Raw genomic sequence first — 19810 nt, 5'->3', positions numbered from 1 at the left:
TATGTCAAATTTGGAACATTAGAAATTAACTGATTAATAAGATAACAAACATTCCTGTCACAGTACCATGGGATCTTTTAAAATAAAAAGATATCAGAGGGGAATTAATGGATAAAAGTTGCTTAGAAAAAAAGCTGTTAAGCTTCCAGCCTTCTCTGCACACCTCAAAGAATCTTAAGGTCCGAAAACTGGCAGGGAGTTATCTTGCATATGAGCAGCATGCCATAAAGGTTATGAGCCACAGAGCAGTAATATTCTCCTCCTTAGGTCTTCCTCTGTCATGTGCCCTTATATTCTGAAGCACTTTCTTCTCCTCGTAATTAATCCTGATAGTAAGATTAATTGTACTGGACAGGAGACACTGAGAAGGTTCACCTAATTCTGCTGTACTAGGAAGGAGTGATAAAACCAGAGAACCCATCAAGCTCTCCCAGGTGACACCACAGAGCAAGGAAGAGACACAATCCAGACCAGCATTTCTCACAACCAAGGCAGCAATTCAGGTGTGACTACCTGTCCTGGACCCAAGACAGCATGAGAAACTGTATTCCCCTCTATTTTTCCTCTTTACAGCTTGCTCTTCCATAGTTACCATCATTCAACAATTCTATTCTGAACAGCTGAACTAAATTCTTCTACCACTAGGATGACTATTTGACAGAGTAAGTACCATAAACACATCAAATACTCCTTTGCAGAAAGGGCATTTCTGGTTTATTTCCTGCAAAGGACTTGGGTTTATTTTTCAAAACATATTAAGCCTTGTTTTGATTGTCTGACTGTATGTAGCTTAGTCAGTATACTTCTAAATGTGGCCCTGAATTTCTCTCTGTTGTAATTAAACCAGTTCTGCAGAAGACTGAGCTATTTTAACCTATTGTACAGAGATCAAACAACCTTAAGCACATAGTACTATGAGCCAACTACCTAGATCAGCATAAAGTGCTTCATAAATTAATAGCACCCACTCCACTCAAAGTTAACAAACTTTCTTTTTTAATTTAATAAAAATGTACTAAAAGGGTAGGGAACCGCTCAGATACACGTGTTTTACTGAATTTAGATGATGAAATAGCTAGTGGTGATAAAAAACAGGAACAAATAGCCAGCATCTAGTTTTTGTTCTGGTTTTGGGGGAAAAAAAAAATTAAAAATCAACAGGATATATCCAAACCACAGCACAGTGGTACTGGAATAGAAATTTCACCATCCACAACAGCAACAGATACAATGCACTAGCTATAATATACTTCAGATCAAATATTTTAAATTAAAGATCCAGGGACTTGTAAGAGTCTAACAACACCTCTTCACAAGCTTAGTGGTTCAGTTTCCTGGACCATTCTAGAAAATGTTTGGAAATACCTGGAAAACAAGAAGATTCCAGTGAATTCTAAATATTGTATAAATAACTGAGCAGGCTAACAGAAAGAGTCTAAGAGCTGCCATTATTAATCTTCACATCAGTTGAGAGTAAAAGAATGCAATAATTATCTTGGCTTCCACCTCAGAATTAAAAGTAAAAACACAGTAAATGCCTTGATTTCAAGGATTATTATTACTGCCAAGCAAAATATGGCTTCCTGAAATGATTACAGATCAGTTAACAGAACTAACTACAGCGATTACCCTACTTAGGTTTTTCCAACATATCTGGCTAAACATCACATGAAATTTTTATTATTTGCTTTAAAGTCTCAACTAATAAGAAACTCAGTTGATGGACTAAAATAAAACATTTTGAGATCCATATTCCTATTTAGCAGAAAACATTAATGAACACAGCTCCTAGCGCAACCCCCTAACAACCAGCAATGATCAAGTAGACACAATAAAACACATAAATTGCATCTTAAGCAAATAACCTGAATCATATTTAAAAGTCCAACAAAATGTATTTATACATTTTGTATATATATACACAGTTAATATTTTTAATACATATAATAATTTATTGTGATTTTCCACAATTTAATTGTTATTGTGTTTAATTTTTTAAAAAAGGAGATGAGCTGCATTTATGGTGCTAAAACTGACAGAACTGCTTTTTGAACTTTTATCCTCCCTGCAACTGGGAGGGCAACACTCAGAAGATTAATTTTATATAAGCCTAAATATTGTGGTTTATTATGTTTATTTAATAACGGTTTTGCATTAAATGCACTTTGACATAAAGACAATAATTAAGGAAATTAGGAAAAAAAGTGGCAGCTGCAATGTATGACGGCCCTACCAGAAGACAGTTCAGAAGAACTACTAAATCACAACATATCTAACATACCATCTAACATAAGTGCAATAAAAAATTAGATGGATAATGCAATCCTCACCTGTATAAAAAATGCAGTGTATGCAGAAGCTATCTCTCTTCTGTACACAACCTACACATACACTGTTCAGTGCAGAATATCAGAAAGACTGCAGACAACAATTGTGGGATGGCTGAAGCATCAATACCTTTACTGTTGTTACAGATGTATCAGGTATCTCTACAATGTGCAGACTTGAAATTTCTTAATCTGAAGACATTCAAAATCCTCCTGGCAAGAAAAAAAAGTGAATTTATGCCTAAGTTAGCACCCAAGACCATGCAGGCTTACCTCATCTGTACAGCTACAGATATAATTTGGTGCTTGTTTATTTTTTAAAAAGAATGGTTACCACAGCTGTACTCCTTCCAGAGTTTAATAAAAAAAGGACAAAAAAAAGAAATCCAGACTTGCATAAAATACAACTTTTAATTATGGATAGTGCCCTCCTCATTACAGGAAGGACAAAACTGTTAAAAGCAGTACTGTCAGTTCTAGCACCAGAAAGGCAGCTCATCTCTCAAAGTACATTGAGAAACAGACTTCAGAATGAACTGAAAGATTCAACATGCCCAGTGACAAAAGCAAATCTTCATCCTACTCAGATTAAATCTTTAGTTCCTGCTGTTCCATAAACAGTAATTTGACACATTCATAGAACATTTATCAGCTTGATGAACAATGATCTCGACTTGAAAAAGTAAAAGCGTGCTGGAAGGTTTGAAAATGCAAGGATGTCTTCTAAGGATTGTTCTCATAAAAATGCAAAGTAGCAGATAATTTACTTCAAGATGAGTGTATAGCAAAATTATGCTTTTGAGATAAGTATCTTAACACTTACAGCAATATTCACAAAGAGTAACTGTAGTCTAGGAAAGCTAATCTCTCTATACTTCCTTTACAGCTGATAGGGAGCGATAAGCATATTTAGAGAGTTTCAATGCACTTAAATACAAGTTTCCTGCTTTGAATGAATCTCTTCTTTCCAAATGGTATCAAGAGCCTCTACTGGCTAACCCTTCATGAGCCCACTCCAAGTACACAAAAAAGATAAGACTGTACTCGGCCTCAAACAGAAAAGCATCTACTTTCCTCAGCAAGATCTCTTTCTTCACCTAATTCAAGTTTCACAGAACTTCTTTATTTCCTATATCTGTTATTGCTCAGCAGCAGCCAAAGCACTCTGACAGCTCATTTCTTGACCTAACTGAAATATCACTTTGCTGATACATCAAGCAAACGTGCCTTGAAAGTCATAATGCTTTCTAAGACCTGTTCACAATTCCAAGAAAAAAACAAAACAAAACAACAGACGAAACTTAAACCATTATGAAACAAACACATGCATTTTAAAGTGAGAAAGGGTCACAACAGCTGGAACTTATGGACAGATGCCATAGTGACACCTTGCAAAATATTTTAGTGTTGCCAATTTTGCAATAGAACATAGTGGCTAGAAATCGACTGCTCATACTCCTCTTATCCAAAAGCAGATTTTCTTACAAAGGTATGTTAAAAAGTAATAGACACAGTTCACTGGCCTACAAATAACCGCATCACTGCCTCCAAATCACTCTGGCATCTCAGAAATTTATTACCACCATCATGATGGGAAGCCTCAGAGCATCACAACAACTAAGAATAACAAATTCCTTACCATTAACTAAGCTATATGCTATACAAACTGATTAATGCTACTCACATCAGAAAAACATTGATGGCTTACTCAGTATATTAACATAATCATGCCCATAGAGTAAAATATTTCTGTGACGTTTGTAACTTTTTTTACTAATTATCGTATGTGAACTGAGTAGCCCCATAAAAGGCTTCCCAAATAAGATAGGTGTATGAAATTTCAATCCATACATTCCCATGAAGCATGCATTACAGTGAGTGTCATAATCAGATTTAGGTGCTTCTGTTTCTTCTAAAAATCTCAGTGGTGCTTTCCATCCAGCAGCTGCTGTTGTCATTTGGAGGCCTCTGCTGAAGTTGTCATGAGTGGCATCAGTGTTAGTTTTACTCCAAACTTAGGACTCAAATATTTTAAGCAAGTCAAAATATTTGAGAAATGCTAAAGGTGTTACAATGTAAACCATTCCCCACTACAAATGTAACTACATGTCCCCTATTCGAGATCCAACAGATAGAAAACTCTTTTTTTTGAGTATGTGTCACAGACCCTTCACAGCATACACTTTAAAAGAATGGAGTGCATCTCTCTCCCTTGTTACAGAATTCAAGATCACAAGTCAAACCAAAGGACTAACTGTACACAGTAAGCAAACTTAATCTTACCAGCATTACTGATACTGGCAATTTCTGCAATCTTCACAACTGTGCACACAGAACACTGTGCTACAGCCAGTGACAAATTAATTTTAAGAGTAACTGTTCACTAACAAAGTAAATCTATTCCAAACCACTTAGCATCTATGATCAGTGTTCTTTAAGCAAAAATAAAGTACATAAGAAAAAAAAGCAGACTTCCAGCAGAAACTGAATATTGTAAACGGAGCATTTAAATTAATGTACGAGAGGAATTATGTATAAATCATCAGCCAGATTTTGCTTTTGAGAACATACAGAAGAAAGCACATCCTTAAACTCCATAAGTACCTCTGTCCTTTTCAGTTCATTTTCCAGTTCTGTGTCAGTGATGGACTGAGAGACTATTTTGGGAAATAAGCCAGAGAAATAAACTCATTTTCCATTTCTACAGCTAGTTTTAATATCTATCTTCAGGTGATAAGAAACTTCACTTTTCTTCAATATAATCATCACAATTGATAGCACTTTCCATTCAGCAAAACTCACTGATTTCACAGTCACTATGGCAGGTGAGTTTTAATCACGGCTGCAAATCACACTACTATCATTTCAAATCAAGTACCAAAAAACCTGAACACAACAATACATGCAAACCTTTCTGATTAACATGGTCTGACTGGCATCTTGACAGTCAGACTGACATCTGACACCAGAACGGACAAAATCTAATTCTCTAGAGTAATTTTTGTGTCTTGACTGTGAAGGCATCTCAGGTTTCATTTGCTATACATCTTTTAAATCTTGCAACAGCTCAAGGAGCAACCCTCCTCAGTGAACAGCCTTCATTACACACTTACTCATTCCTCAAAGCACGGCCTTCATTACACACTTACTCATTCCTCAAAGCATGGCTCTTCCTGCACACTACATAAGGCAGCAATACAGCGAGGAAAACCAGAGCATGGCAATATAACTAAGATTTTTCTCATCTTCTTTCTCCATCTTGCCATCAAGCTTTCGCACTCCATTAACACACGATTGCCTGGAGCTTCTGCTTAAGATACCTTTCCTGGCTCACACTCTGATCTTCCTGGTTCAATACCCTGTGTGCTCTCTCCCCATCATAACAGGAATTAACTCTGTACATTGTCAGACATTTATTCCATTATTTCCATCCTTAATAAAAATACAAAATGCAAAAGCCTCTCATAATACATTAACATGGAATATTTAAGTAGGATAACATGAGTCATACAGAACTCTGACACAGCATAGAAAAAAAAAAACCAGCAACTGAATTGATCTCCAAGAGTAAAACATTCACCAATGACAACAACAAAGAGGAATAAATTTAACCAGGGAGCCACAGGTATGGGTATACTCAGACACCTCCCACTTGGAACTATACAGAGGGCTGAATAATACCATTGAGAAGACAGACAAGTATAACCTTAATATACATTAATGGAAACTGAGAAAACCACATGTGCGTGCATAAGTAACATGTAGTATGCAAAATCCAAGGATTTTTTTTTACCACATGCATAAGAAGATTGTGCATCATTTTTGTAACCAGCAGGTCTCACCGAACAAGTCTAAACGGCCAAACTTGTCCATTTTCATATCCATATTCAGTATACACTGTTTTTTAAACAGCATGACCCACACAGACTGACACAGTAAGATACTGCTAAGCTATCAAGTACACAAACTCTTTCACTTTGTGCTTTGCTAACAACCATCAGCTTCCTGCAGACCAGAGGAAAAAAAATAATAAAAAAAATTAAAAAAAGTAATTTAACTCAGTCCCTCATAATAACATTTAAACCAGAATGTAACAATGAAAGCCTCACTTTGTCAAAAAACTCCAGAATCAAATGCACAGACATGAACACAATGTATCCTCACAAGGTTTCCTTCTTACATCTCCCCCTGCGCACCCCTTAGGAGTGGGTACTAAATCATCACAGTGACATCTACGATGCTACATAATTATACTTTCCTCTCAAGTGATAAAATTTTAAGAACCCTCATAAATACAGATAATAAGGTAAACTAACTACAGAATCAAAAGTTCCAGTGGAAGGATTACTATGTACATGCCCACATCTAATAATCACCTTTAACATTACAGTTCCACTGCCAAGATTGCTTTTCTGTCAAGGGAGTAGTTCTGCTTGTCTACAGGAACTGCTGCTTTCCAGATGAACCACAGTGATAAGCAGGGGGTGCAGGGCAAACTGCTAATCCAGCTGAAAAGATTTGAAGTTTTAATTAACCATCAGCCTATGTAACTGATCTCACAGTTCCAAAGAACCAATACCAACACAAAAAGGGAGCAAGAACTCATGCTGGCACCATCCCTCTTGGCCACTGCACAGATTCTGATCTTTTTAAAATCACAGAATCATAAAATAGTTTGGGTTGGAAGGGACCTTAATGATCATCTAGTTCCAACGTCCCTGGCACTGACAGGGACACCTTATGCTAAACTGTCCAACCTGGCCTTGAACACTGCCAGGGATTGGGCAGCCGCAGCTTCTCTGGGCAGCCTGTGCCAGTGTCTCACCACCCTCATAGTGAAGAATTCCTTCCTAATATCTAATCTGAATCTACCCCCTGTCAGTTTAAAGCCATTCAGTCACTATCATGGTGCACTTGGACTTCCAGTGCTGTAAGTCTCCTCAAAGGCTTTCGTGCAGTCACAGCAGAAGAAAAACAACCCTTGCATCAAGAAATTGGTTAGAATACAGAAAATTGCAGACATGGCTGTTCTCATAAGAAAGGAGGGTACCAGTGAAGCTTCACATGAGTTTGTGTTGTTCAAGATATTCTAAACTATCCAAGGGACAGGAGCAATGTGAAAAGTTTTCCAACACTACTGTGTCTATCAATATTACAGTATTTGGGAAAGCAAGGAAAGGGCTGACAGCAGTAGAGGAGGTGGTCTTTATCAAACTCAGGGACTGAGCAAATAAAACAGAAGACAGCACAGACGAATGGAAGTGATACAAGTTGGGGGGCAGAGATGAGGGTGGAGAAAAACAGTTCTAACTTTGCACATAACAAACCAATAGGCTTCGCACTGAATATTGCCAACACACATAAATGAAAGACAATTAGGAATTATTAATTATTATAGGGGGGTGAGGGAAAACACAAACCAGTTCAAAACAGATGACACTGCCCATCTTGAGTATCACTAGCAGTGCTAGGGCCTTCAGCTCTAGAAGAAGAAAGAGTAGTTTCAGAGAAGAGCAAAAAGTAAAATTGAAGGCACACAATGGGTTCTACAGGGGAAAACAAACAGGCAAGTTCAGACACTCTGGATTCAGAAATATTCAGGTGGAAGAAGAAAGCGATAAAGAATTACAAACTCATATGAGGAACAAAGAGATGGATTGTTCATTCTTCCTCAAAAGAAATGTGGCACCAAAGGATAACAGTACCAGCTAAGTTAAAAAATTATAAATAAATAAATAAATAATGGGAAAAAAAAAAAAAAAAAAAAAAAAAGGCAACAAATAAATAAATAAACAATGCAACCATACCAAAGGATATTTGGATACCAGACATTCAGAAGCATGAAAAAAACCCAACAACTGGCCAAGTTGAATATAAAAGTCCAAAGGTTACTAGCCACACAAAAACTACATCAGATTTAGAACAATTCTGAAAATATTTAGGGATTGAAAGAATATTTAATCTAAGTATTATATAAGCTTGCCCTGTTCTCACTCTTCCATAAGCATTCATTCATGCTCACCTGTTGGAGGAAAACCTTGATTAGCTTCTGTTTGATTTCATTATGGTTTACAATTTTAGGTAAAACTTGTCAGCCATTTCACCAATAGCATTAAATATTAATTTCAAGGTGTCATTTGGTATTCATGATAGTGCCAGTATCACAGTCACAGAGCCATAACAGATATTCTCTAATGGAACTGGCTGCAACAGTTTAAGAAGTTATTCATTACACTATCAACCTTATCCCTGCCTGAAGTTACTGCACTTACTGGTATCAGCACTGCAAGAAATGCTTTTCTAATTCCTGCTTTATACCCATTCAGATATCAAGAAGCCATTACGGAAAATACAAAACGGCACTTGAAGATTTGGGGTTTCTTATTCCAATCGATTTTTATTAAAAAAAAAAAAAAGCCTAAAAGCCTCATGCTGGAGATACAATAATTGTGACATTTCTAAAAATACACAGTGTAACAAAACAACAATTAAATACAGGTTGAGCTTCACCAGTCATGAGCAGTTAGCATCAAAAAATATTTAGGGTTACAATTCTCATGTTGTAGAGAACATGAACATCTTCATGTACAATATCTTATTTTCTTTAGATTTTCTTTAGCAGTTTAATTACTGCTTGTGTCAGGATTTTAGTTCTCTTTTAAAATTCAAACAGCTTGATCTAGATGTATCCTAGCTTTCAAATCTTGGCTCAAAGGTGAGACCATAGTTCCCACTGTTATCATTTTGGTAGCATGACATACAAACTGTTAGCATTTACAGAACTCTCTTGTCCAAATTATTTTGAAATAATTTTGGGATAGGTAAGAGGTAATCAACACTGACTACTTATTTTTGCAAGAAGTTAGAGACCTTGTTTAAGAATCATTATTGATGTCTGTTTTGGTTTTTGTGAAGGCAGCACTGCTGAAAGGATTTCACAATTTGTCCCATCTGTGATCTAGCTTTGAAAATTACGGTTAAAATCATTTATATAAGATAAAATGGTGTAAGCCAGGGTATATATAACAGCATTAACAGATGTGCTGAACACATCTGCTCCGCAGCTCACTCTGCAATTCTTCCAATAAGGCATGCCTATATAATAAAAATTTCTTCTACTATGTCATTGGACTGTATGACATCTCAAAATAGCAAAAGGCTTGTTCATGTACTGCTAAACTGACAGAAGTTATCTTAGCAAAATTACTTACTTGAAAGACAGCACATGTATAAAACAGGCTGGTAATGACACACTTTTGCCAATAAAAGTTGCATCTAACCCTAGGAGAACTTGTCCTCAATCAAGTTTCCTGTTGTAGAGTAGGCTATATGTTCAAAAGTCACAGGGATTGTACGTGCTGGCAAACAGATGCGGAAGCGCAGAAACTGCACATTTTCCTGTAGAATAATCTATTGAACAGTGATCCTGGTTTGAGTCTAGAAATGCTTACTATAAGAAAACTAACCAGAAATAAAGACTGAATTCAATATAGTATAATGTTCTATTCTTCAGAAAGATAATTCAAACTCATACATAAGAAGAAAGGGATACCTGATTTAACAAGCAGTAATACAAGCTCCTGTGTTAACATGCAGGAGCAAAACAAAAAGCCAAAAAACCCCAACAACTACAAAAAAACCCAAAAACCAAAACAAAACAAAGCCACACAAAAAACATATAAAAAACACACCAAAAAAAGCACCAGCCCAAACCATATCCACAGACACACACTCCAGAATGACATTTTAATAAGGCTGTCATGTTACTTCTGCTGTAACTTACAGAGTAAGTTAATTGCTCTGTTGCTGTAAGACTTTGCCTGGGGAACTTTGAAAAAGATATAGACAAATCACACAGAGTCTTACAGAGTTTACAACAACAACAACCCTGAGAAAACTTGATCTGTGAAGAAAAAGCCTGTTTGCACAGTTTAGTAGAGAGAAGTCTGAAACAAAAGGAGAAGGAGTCTTCACATATGCAAATCATTGGTGCAAAGAGTACAGAAATCATTACCCTGCATGAGTAATAATGCTTGGACAAGAACTAACTGGCTTAACTAGCATGAAGACAGAGACTTAAGTTAAATATTAAAAAAAGTCTCCTAACTACAATGATAGTTATGTACTAGCTATAAATAGATCAGTGAAGAGGTATGGTATTCCCCTCTTTTGAATTTTTTAAGAGAAGATCGGACAAATGTCTGTCAGACCTGATTTCAGTGTATTTGTTTCGAAATCACAGCAGGGGCTGACTTTATGAAATCCCTTCCCTTCTTACACATCTATAATTTCTTCATTTATCCAAATGACAACTGTTTATCTATGTTACCATACCCAAGCTTTAGAAGCACAGTTCTTGCAACATAAATTTCTGAAACATTTGAATTTTATCACATTACTGTTGTCAGACTGATAGTGTACTTTGTGAAGCATCTTTTACTACTGCAGATAATCCACAGAAGTGGACAAATGATTTAATGGAAATACAGAAAGAGAAGCAAATAAGGAAAACATAGTAAAGGACTCAAAGAACAAAAATTATGGCTGAAAACAAAGCTACAGCAAAGAAAAATACCTGTTGCCTAAAGAAAATCATTTTTGTCTATCATGTGAAAAACTAAATTACAATTTGCTAGTATAATTTCAAAAACATGCAATAATTTGAGATACAGAAATTAACGTAAGTAAAAGACTTTGCAAATGGACAGGAAAAAGTCACACCTTTACAGGCCTCTCTACGTTACCAATTCCCAACTCCGAGTTTTTAAAGCACATTGCAGATACCTCCCGTTTTGGCCTTGCTCAAGTAAGTACCACTTCAAATGACCTCATTAAGCTGGGCTCTAAACTATGCCATATATATATATTTGTGGGCCAAGTCTCCCTAGAGCAGTGGTTCACACAGGTGGAAATCAATGTAATATCCTAACAGAACTCCATCTTTCCTTTTCTTATTGTCACCAGACCTTCTACAGCTCCTCAGAAACTACACAAGGTGAATACATTAAAGACACCTCAGAAAACAAAATGCAAACAGCATATTAGACTACGAAATCAGTTAATAGAGCCATAATCTGCATTTGTTATTACTATATTACTAAATCAAGATGTCATGCTATGATCCAGAAGTGAGAATCAAGACTGCACTGCATTGTGAGCATGTTCCCACTGCCCAATTATATGTTTACATATAATTCCTTAGCACTGCAACACACCAAACTATTAAAATAGCAAATGCAGTATTTATTGCTCTAAAAAAACCCTCTTATTCTCTCCCATAGAAAAAAATGCATGCTTAATAGAATTCACTGGGGCTTTTGTGGATTTTTTGTTAGTCTGTTTTGTTTTTTAATACTGTCTCAGTTCTACTTCAGAATTTTGAAAAGCTTAAATTTAGAAATTAACTTTTCAGGACAGCACACCTAGTTGTTTGCCAATTAGATAAGCCTAGGCAGAGTCAGTAGTCAATATATATATTTACATTAGTTTATCATATGCATGAAAAACAAGCTCTGTAAAAGTAACAAGATGTACTTAATTACGTTGATCAGTCACATTTTCCTAATTCACTACTTTTTCTCCAAGGAGTTGTCTAAACAGAGAATAATGTGAACAACAACAATCTAAAACAAAATTATTAGAAAACACATTCATTACTCCAAACCAAACGAGTACTTCTGTATAGATCAAAACACCTCTGGTTGTGTGTTTGGCGGGAGAAGCGGAATCAATGAAGGAAATTACTATTATCATTCTCAGGTTGTATTTCCTAAGAAAACATTTTCAGTTCAGAGAATGCTCAGTTAGAGCCACCAAACAATCCGTCAAAAAGTATGTTACATGTTACTCATTACTTCTGACAGCTTGCTGCTGTAAAAAGTCAGCCTGCAGTAAAGATAATACAGATGAAAAACATAAAATGAAACTTAAGATTACTAATACACAAAGTTTTTTTGAGAAGATCTCCATGAATACTTAATAATGATAAAGGTTTAAAAAACAATAATTGTAATTTGCACCTAAATATTAACATTGTATTTTAGGAATTTATGAGAAAAAATGTAAAGTAAAAAATATAAACATGAATTAAATTTACAGCATGACCAACTTCCTTTCTTTCTCCAGAAGAAAGCTTTATCTTTATAATAAAAATGTAAGTCTTCTGCATTTACCCTCAATAGGCTCTAAATTCCACAAGTCTGTTCATTGATGACCTTTCCCAAGAGCCACAGCAAAGAAACACTGATGGGTCTATGACCACATTTGAAAGGCTATTCATTTTTGAAATATATTATCTAGGGTTTTATCAACATTTTAAAAAAAGCTTCTCCACCATATTAAACAACATGGTTACGCTCTTGTTAACCTACATTAATAAAGTCTACCTGTTGCAGGTATCTGCCTACCCACATATACTATAAAAGCTCTCAATATTACCAGATGCCGCAGCTATCTTCAGAAAAGTTTCTTCTGACAGTTTAGAAATCTCAGCAAGCCAAGACAAGCCATTCAGAAACATCTGTTTCCTTCACCATAGTCTTCCATTAGTGTCAGGCAAACCACTGACACAGAGTTCATCAAGACAAATTGTACACAAATCTTCCTCCAGCAGTAAGTCCATTTGATAAACATTTCCTTGCTATTCTGTTTTACCAAAATGCAACAGAACCTTGGAAAAAACTCAAATTAATCGTATACAGCCTCACATTATCTGAATCAATATTCGAGGTCAATAAATTTCAGTGGCAATAGTGACAAAGTGTGAATAAAACAAGAATTCCAGCAAGTTCTCATTTTTTTAATATATTCCTGAGGAAAGCAGTTATTTCCAAAATCAGCAAAGGCATACATGACAATAAAATTTCCTCATGCAATATTTCTCTCATTTTCAAATGACAGTGACAGGCTCCATGAGGAGTGGGAACCAAAACAAGAAAATTCTTCTAAGGTTTTTCAGTGTGGCCTAAGTACTAACTTATATCACTGCCCATTCACTTAAAATGATCCATAAGGGCACTCCATAGGAAAGAGCGCTTTCTAGGGTATTCTGCTAATAAATGCTATGCCATCAGAGAATCCGACATGTAGTGCAAGACAAGCATGTAGACATTCATTCTACAAATACTACTACATCTTTGCCATATGCATAGCAACACATTTCTGAAGGCCTCTCACACTCTGCAATGTGCTGCATTGTTTAAAGAAACGCTATAGCTGAGAAACATTTTCTGCAGACCAGAAATCCCTCTTACTTCAAGGTAGGTTTCTATTATCTTTTACCACCCTCTTAGAGGACATTTCATGATACATCTCAGAAGCACTCAGCTTATTTAATGCTTTGATCTTCAGTAATTCCACAACCAAAATCTAAAACCAGCTTTATGAAGCAAAAAATTAAGCCAATAAAAAATAAAAATTTAAATCCAAAAACCAAAACCCAACCAACCTCATGGGTGCTGCAATGCACCTCAAATACAGCAAGGGAAAAAATAATCTAACGTTCACTTTTCCTCTGACAAAAATATCTTGCAGAATCTGACCTACATATCCAAATCATAGCGCTGCTATCACTGTACAGCAATTTAAAGACAGGATGCTACAGCATCAGTATGCAATCACAGCAAGGTTTACGGTGACATATAAATATTTGTAGAGCTCGTAAAATCCTTGGGATTCTGCAGTTCTAACGTAAATGACTAATAAGCCCCTCGCCCCCCCCCCCCGCACCTCAAAGAGCTACCCCGCCGCGTACCTCCATTTGCCGAGGGCCGGTGCCCCCAGCGGCTCTCAGCAGTGCGGTTCCCGCACCTCCCCAACCCGGCCCGACACCTCCTGGACACCGAAGCTGCCCCAAGCGGCCCCGTACCAGCGTCCCCTCCAACGCGCTCTGACAAATCCGCCCCCCCGAAAAGCACACCGCATCCGGGCCGCCCCCGCCCGCCAGTCCGCCCTTCCCCAGAGCCGCTCCCCCCCGCCCCGCGGGCACCGACCTGTGTCACAGCGGAGGCCGGGCGCCCGCGAGGGACCCCCCGCGCTGCCCGGTGGCGGCGGGCGCAGGCCCGGCTGGGCGGGCGGCGGGGAGGGAGCGGCCAGGTTTCCGGAGAGGAGCCCACCCCCCCCGAGAAGGGGGGGGAAGGGGCCAGGAGCCTGCCCGCCCGGGGGCACGGCGGGGAGGGTGACAGGAGGCACCGAGGCCGGCACGCAGGGAGTCGCACGTCGAGGCGGGCCCGCGAGGGGGTGAGTGGGAAAGGGGTTCCCGGAACGCTGCCGCCGCGGCAGACCCGGGCCAAGCCAGGCCAAGCCGAGCCGAGCCGGGCCGGGCCGTGGGGAAAGCCCGTCAGGCGTGAGGCGCCGGTAGCCGCTACCGCTCCTGCTGCCAACCGAAAGCTCCTCCTCCCTCTCCGCCGAAACTCGTGACGTCACTGCGCCGCCAGCGGCGGGCTGGGAAAGAGCGTCACGGCGGACGGGCGGGGCGAGGGGGGGAGTTTCGCCTCTGCGCACGCGCAGGAGGGGCAAGCACGGAAGGGGTGTGAGGGTGCGCGTGAGGTGGGTTCCTGCCGCCTGGCACACAGCGGCCTGGTCAGCACAGGGTTCCAGCGTTCTCGTCAGCGGCTACTCGTTCTGCCGGGCTCTGAGCTGTTGCTTTGCTGCGGGTTTGTAATCTCCGATGATCAAGGGCAGGGTGTGAACGTTCCCAGCCGGGCAATCATGGCTCCTTTGCTGCTTAGTTCAAAAAAGCCTCTTACCCCCGGCATGCCCAGAGTAGGTGCCCTGCGGTAGGACAAGCTGCCCTAACTCCACCTTGAGCAGGCCACACACGACTTTAGGACAATCCAAAATGCTGGTCTGCCACCTTCAAGGTGTCCATTTCTGACAGTGTAGCCTGACTGCTCTCTGCAGGAGCCACCTTCTTCCTTCAGGAAGTCAACACATGCTAAAAAGAAGGATGCTACCCAAAGTTAATCAGTGAGGAAGTACCTCCCAATACATAGCAGGACAGCTATGACTGATATCCTTGAAGTCTAAGTAGCACATGACCGTAAATATTACTACAGCACTATAAGCAGTTTTGTACAGATTTAAAAATAAGCTTGCAGCCATGAACCATTGTGTACAAATGCACAAGTGACCTGTGCATGTTTACCAAGCGCCCTTGGGTGACACTGATGATGGGCAATGGATACACAGAGAGGGCAGCAGCGAGCTGTGCCGCTGCACCTCAGTGCAGCACAGCCCTCCCAGCAGAGCTGCACTCAAGCACTGCTTTCTCGCTACGTGGGCAAAGGTATTTAAGACAATTGGAGGCTTGTAAAGCCTGGACAAGCCCTCAAAATCTACCCAAAACAAGGGCTGGGGGTTTATTTTGGTCACCCTAAACAAACCTGGGAAAATCTACTTGAATGGAAGTTGTAAGACATAGTTATTATAGGTATACATAATTATGCTGGTAATATAGGGAAGTTTTCAGTGGGACAAGACCCCAAGCTGCACACCCAGGCACGTAAACTTCCAGTGGGAACCACGTATAAAACTCCAAAATTGCACATCAAGGCCCCCAGCCTGAGAGCTTGGAGATGTTCCACTGAAACTGGCTGCAGAAAATGATAAAACAAAAATTGTCATCTTAAAAAAAAAAAAATGGATTGTGCTAAAGAAAGACCATGTGATGAAGCATAGCCAAAAGGGGCACAAAGCTCTGATTCACACTGGTTAAATAAGAACTCCAGAGCCAACATGAAGATGTAGTTGTCTCTCAAAGCTAAGACACTTTTTCCATAGTTGGCAAAATTGTCAGCCATGTTCATGAGACACCTGCTATGACCAAGAGCCTTTAACTAGAAAGTTAAAAAGGTGACCTTTTCTGCTAAATGACAGGGAAAGAGCCAAGAAAAATGCTGATGTGTGATACTCTTGCACCATCAAGCAAGATCAATGAGCCACAGCTGCTTACACAGCTTGGAAAACACATCCAGTGTTTCCCTGGCCTTAATGCTCCAGTTCATGGCCGTTTGTCAGTTTTAGCATATTGCAAATAGATTTCACTGATGGAAGAAGGGTTAGCGAACAGCAGGTTTTTAAGTCAGAATTCCTTCACTATAGAAGCAGCTGGCAAGGGTTGTGGAGAATAATCCCACATTCCTCTGCCCATGCGGTCCTTTGTACTTCTGCACAAAGCCGCCCTGGAACAGACCACTCTCTCTGCACTGTGAGTGCTGTCCTGAGAGTGCTTTGCAGAGGTGATGTACATCCTGACAGAAATCTGTTGTGCCATAATCCCTAAAACAGAGCATCTTCAGCATCAGGAGCTAAATATTGACTTTGAGATAAAAAAATATCCATCAACACCAGGGACCAGCACTTAATGACAGTGGCTCATGGTGAGCTCAGCCCAAACCCAGGGGCATGGTTGTCATGGATGATGTGTCATGCTACTGGAGCAAAATAAAGCTTATAGGGACAAGTGTAATTGCTGATATGGAAAAAGAGCATAAAAATAGATGACAGAAGTTGCAGTAAAGTGTATTAGCTCTTGATGCATTCAGCACAAGGCCTTTACAGGCGATGGAAGTCAGGAGGAGTGCATAAGCACATCTTAGGATGGTCTACTCAAGCAATTGACTGATATCTGGCAGTAAGACTCTTCATGGATTCCAGAATCAATACCTCATTGCAATAAGAGGCTCTCATCTCCTAGATGTATTGCTTGAGGCTAACAAGTGACTGTATTAGTTAACACTAAAGACATAGCTTCTGAACACGTTAGAAAGGAACAAAACAGCTCCTTTTCATGGCCATGACATCATCCTCCATTTCCTTCCCAAGTTTCTTTGCCTCCCCACCCGTCTTTCCTATAGCTGGCACTATATTACCATGTTACCACATTCTGAACTACATCCAGAAAAGGACCCAGTTAGGTGATTAATTTAATACTTCTTTTCCTTTTTTTTTTTTTTTTAATCCAGAAGAAGGGTTAACTGGCAAAGGAACAAGCTGCTAGAGACAAAGCAGATAAGGGAAGTCAAAATGTCTTCTTCTAGGAGCAGCAGCAGCATAATGTTTGCAATGCCAAGATGTTATAACGTGATCGTCACCAGCAGGAGGGCCAACATTCTTATTATAAATTTAAATCCAGCTCTCATGCATTGAACAAACAATAGTATTACTTCAAGCCTTCGCTAGCCTTACCTGCCTTCTGTGTTCTTTCGCCTTTCCAAGACAGAAGAAACACATGCCTGTATCTCAGCAGTTCCAGTTCCTCCCAATACAAATGCACCATCACTGTGAGGCTGATGCCGAAAGAGAAGAAGAGCAAATAGCTCAGGGAAGACAGTCCTAAGCCTCTGCTGAAAGACTTAGAAGAGGCTTCATCTTCCCTGCTAGCACATATATTTCTTACTCAGATCAGAATCTACCATTGTAATTAGTATTTTGCATTTCAGGATGCAGTCCCACTGCTCAAGACATTTCAGTTTAGCTCCAGAGCAAAATGAAAAAAAGAGCAGCCAGCTACTGACTTGTCTATAACACTTAAAAATTGTCTAGAATGTGGGAAAATATAGTAGTTATTCAGGTATGGAGTTGCTTCTCTAGAAAAAGCACACTATAAAGGAGACTAGGCAACAGTACTGATGGGTTGCTTCATAAACTTCAATGATAGGGTTGGAGCAGAGAAACCTATTTACCTTTAGGACTCAGCCATACTCAGTTACCCAGAACAGTGTTGACTTTACTAATAAGATTATTCCCTTAATGGCTACATTACTTAGCCATTTAACAGAAGCCGGCTATTCGAGATGGCAAGAGTAAACTAGATGTTGATTAGAAGTAGATGAAATTACAAATAACATGCTTTCTTAAAGATTACACAGGATACTCTATACAACTATTCAGAAGACTAAGCATAACCATAAAAGCTTGTAACAAGCAAGACTTGTATTTGACACTGTACAGACTATATTCCCTTCAGCAAACATGATGACTGTTAATCTTTACAGAATGACAATTTTTACAACACAGACTTCATTTTACACTGTTAAACCCTGAATAACCAAACTTCATTTTACGCTACATAAGTACCCTCAATAATCAATATTCTGCTTAACACAAAGAATACTGGTAAAACATAAGGCAAGTACAGTTGATAAAAATCCCTTTCACTGAAAGATGCTGCTTTCATAAATGTGAAGTTCTGTAACACATATTCAGATATAACACCAGACAGTGAAGCAAAGTAGCAGTTGATAAGCACCTACTTACCAGTCAAATGAGTATCTGGTAAGGGGTAGGTAGAATAGGTACAGGTTTAGCCAGGGGTAAATAGTAAAGCAACTGAAAAGAGATTTCTAACAGAATGGTAAATGTAACCGTCATTCTAACAGTTTCCTCTGTGTTTATTACAACTGTACAGCACAGCAAATGGTTCAGTTTCAGTGTCTGGTCAATAAATACCCCTGATTCCTCCGAAGGTTTCTTAACCCTTTTCCAACAGTTGCATTCACCTCCCTTGTAAAATAAATAAAATAAAAAAAATAAATAAAAATAAATAAATAAAAAAATCAAGCTCTGTTCTCTGAACTTCACATACCCAAATCTGAATCAGGTCAAGGATGTTTTGGTACCACACCCATTTATTTTTTTTTTAACCTCTCAATGCCCTTTGATCAAGAGCTGTTGGTACAACAGCGTAGGAAGAGCTTTGCTACAGCTGATTTTATCTGCAGCACTAGCAGCAGAAACCTGAAACATTCATGCTGCAGCCAACACAACACTGGGTTTCTGCAAGGCACTGCAAAACTTTACAAATAATTTTAATCTGCACAAAAATGGACTGAAGAGGCAAAGACCAGAACAAAACCTCTATTCTAAGAATTAAACATTTCACATTCTTCCTGGTGCAAGAAGAAAAATATGCAAAAAACAAAAGAAAAAGAAAAAGAGGGGCTGTGATCATTTCAAAACCATCACAGCAAAGGAGTTACTATCCTTATATCTAATATAATGTGATAAGCATTTTAATATTGTGCATAGTAAGCCTCAAGCACATGGGGGACATCAGTATTATTACTGGAGAAAAAAAAAAAACAACAGGGGAAAAAGGCAGAGAGGGTGCATTTTCTGTATTCTTACACCATACTTACCCCTAGACTATTTTGAGTATGTTTCTCCTATTGCACTAAGCTGCAGTGCATTATGACTTCACAAATGCTGTTTCTTGCCAAGGAAAAAGGCACACACAGGAACAAGCCTCTTCATATCTTTCTAATACATCCATTGCTCTGCTGGAAGTTGAAGAAGGTAAAGTCATATAAAAGTTCCTTGTTTTCAGAGCAAGTGGAAAGGTTTGTTATAGTTCTTACTTGTGGAGGACTTTATTAACTCTAGACTGAACATGTCTCCCACACAGGATAATGCTCACCAATGTTCCATTTCACTGAGTGATGCATTTCACCATCATTATGTATAAACTTCCCTTCTTCATGAAT

The 19810-nt window shown here is 38.9% G+C and overlaps 1 protein-coding gene across 4 annotated transcripts in view; it reads right to left on the bottom strand.

Annotated features, from left to right (window-relative positions):
- Positions 1-14709, bottom strand: part of MAP3K2 (mitogen-activated protein kinase kinase kinase 2) — a 56787-nt gene extending 42078 nt beyond the window's left edge. For 2 of the 4 annotated variants that reach the window (XM_080621905.1, XM_080621908.1), the window contains exon 1: positions 14318-14709. The gene's annotated coding sequence lies outside the window, so the exon portion shown is untranslated. Of the gene's footprint in view, positions 1-2330; positions 2670-14079; positions 14153-14317 lie in introns of those variants that run through there. The other 2 variants (XM_080621907.1, XM_080621906.1) reach the window with 2 other exon arrangements.
- Between the last annotated feature and the right edge of the window lie 5101 nt (positions 14710-19810).

This window comes from Psittacula echo (genome assembly GCF_963264785.1).
Source record: "Psittacula echo genome assembly, chromosome: 6".
Taxonomy (NCBI): Eukaryota; Metazoa; Chordata; class Aves; order Psittaciformes; family Psittacidae; genus Psittacula; species Psittacula echo.
Note: the sequence above shows the minus strand (reverse complement) of the source record. Positions and strands in the feature narration are given on the sequence as shown.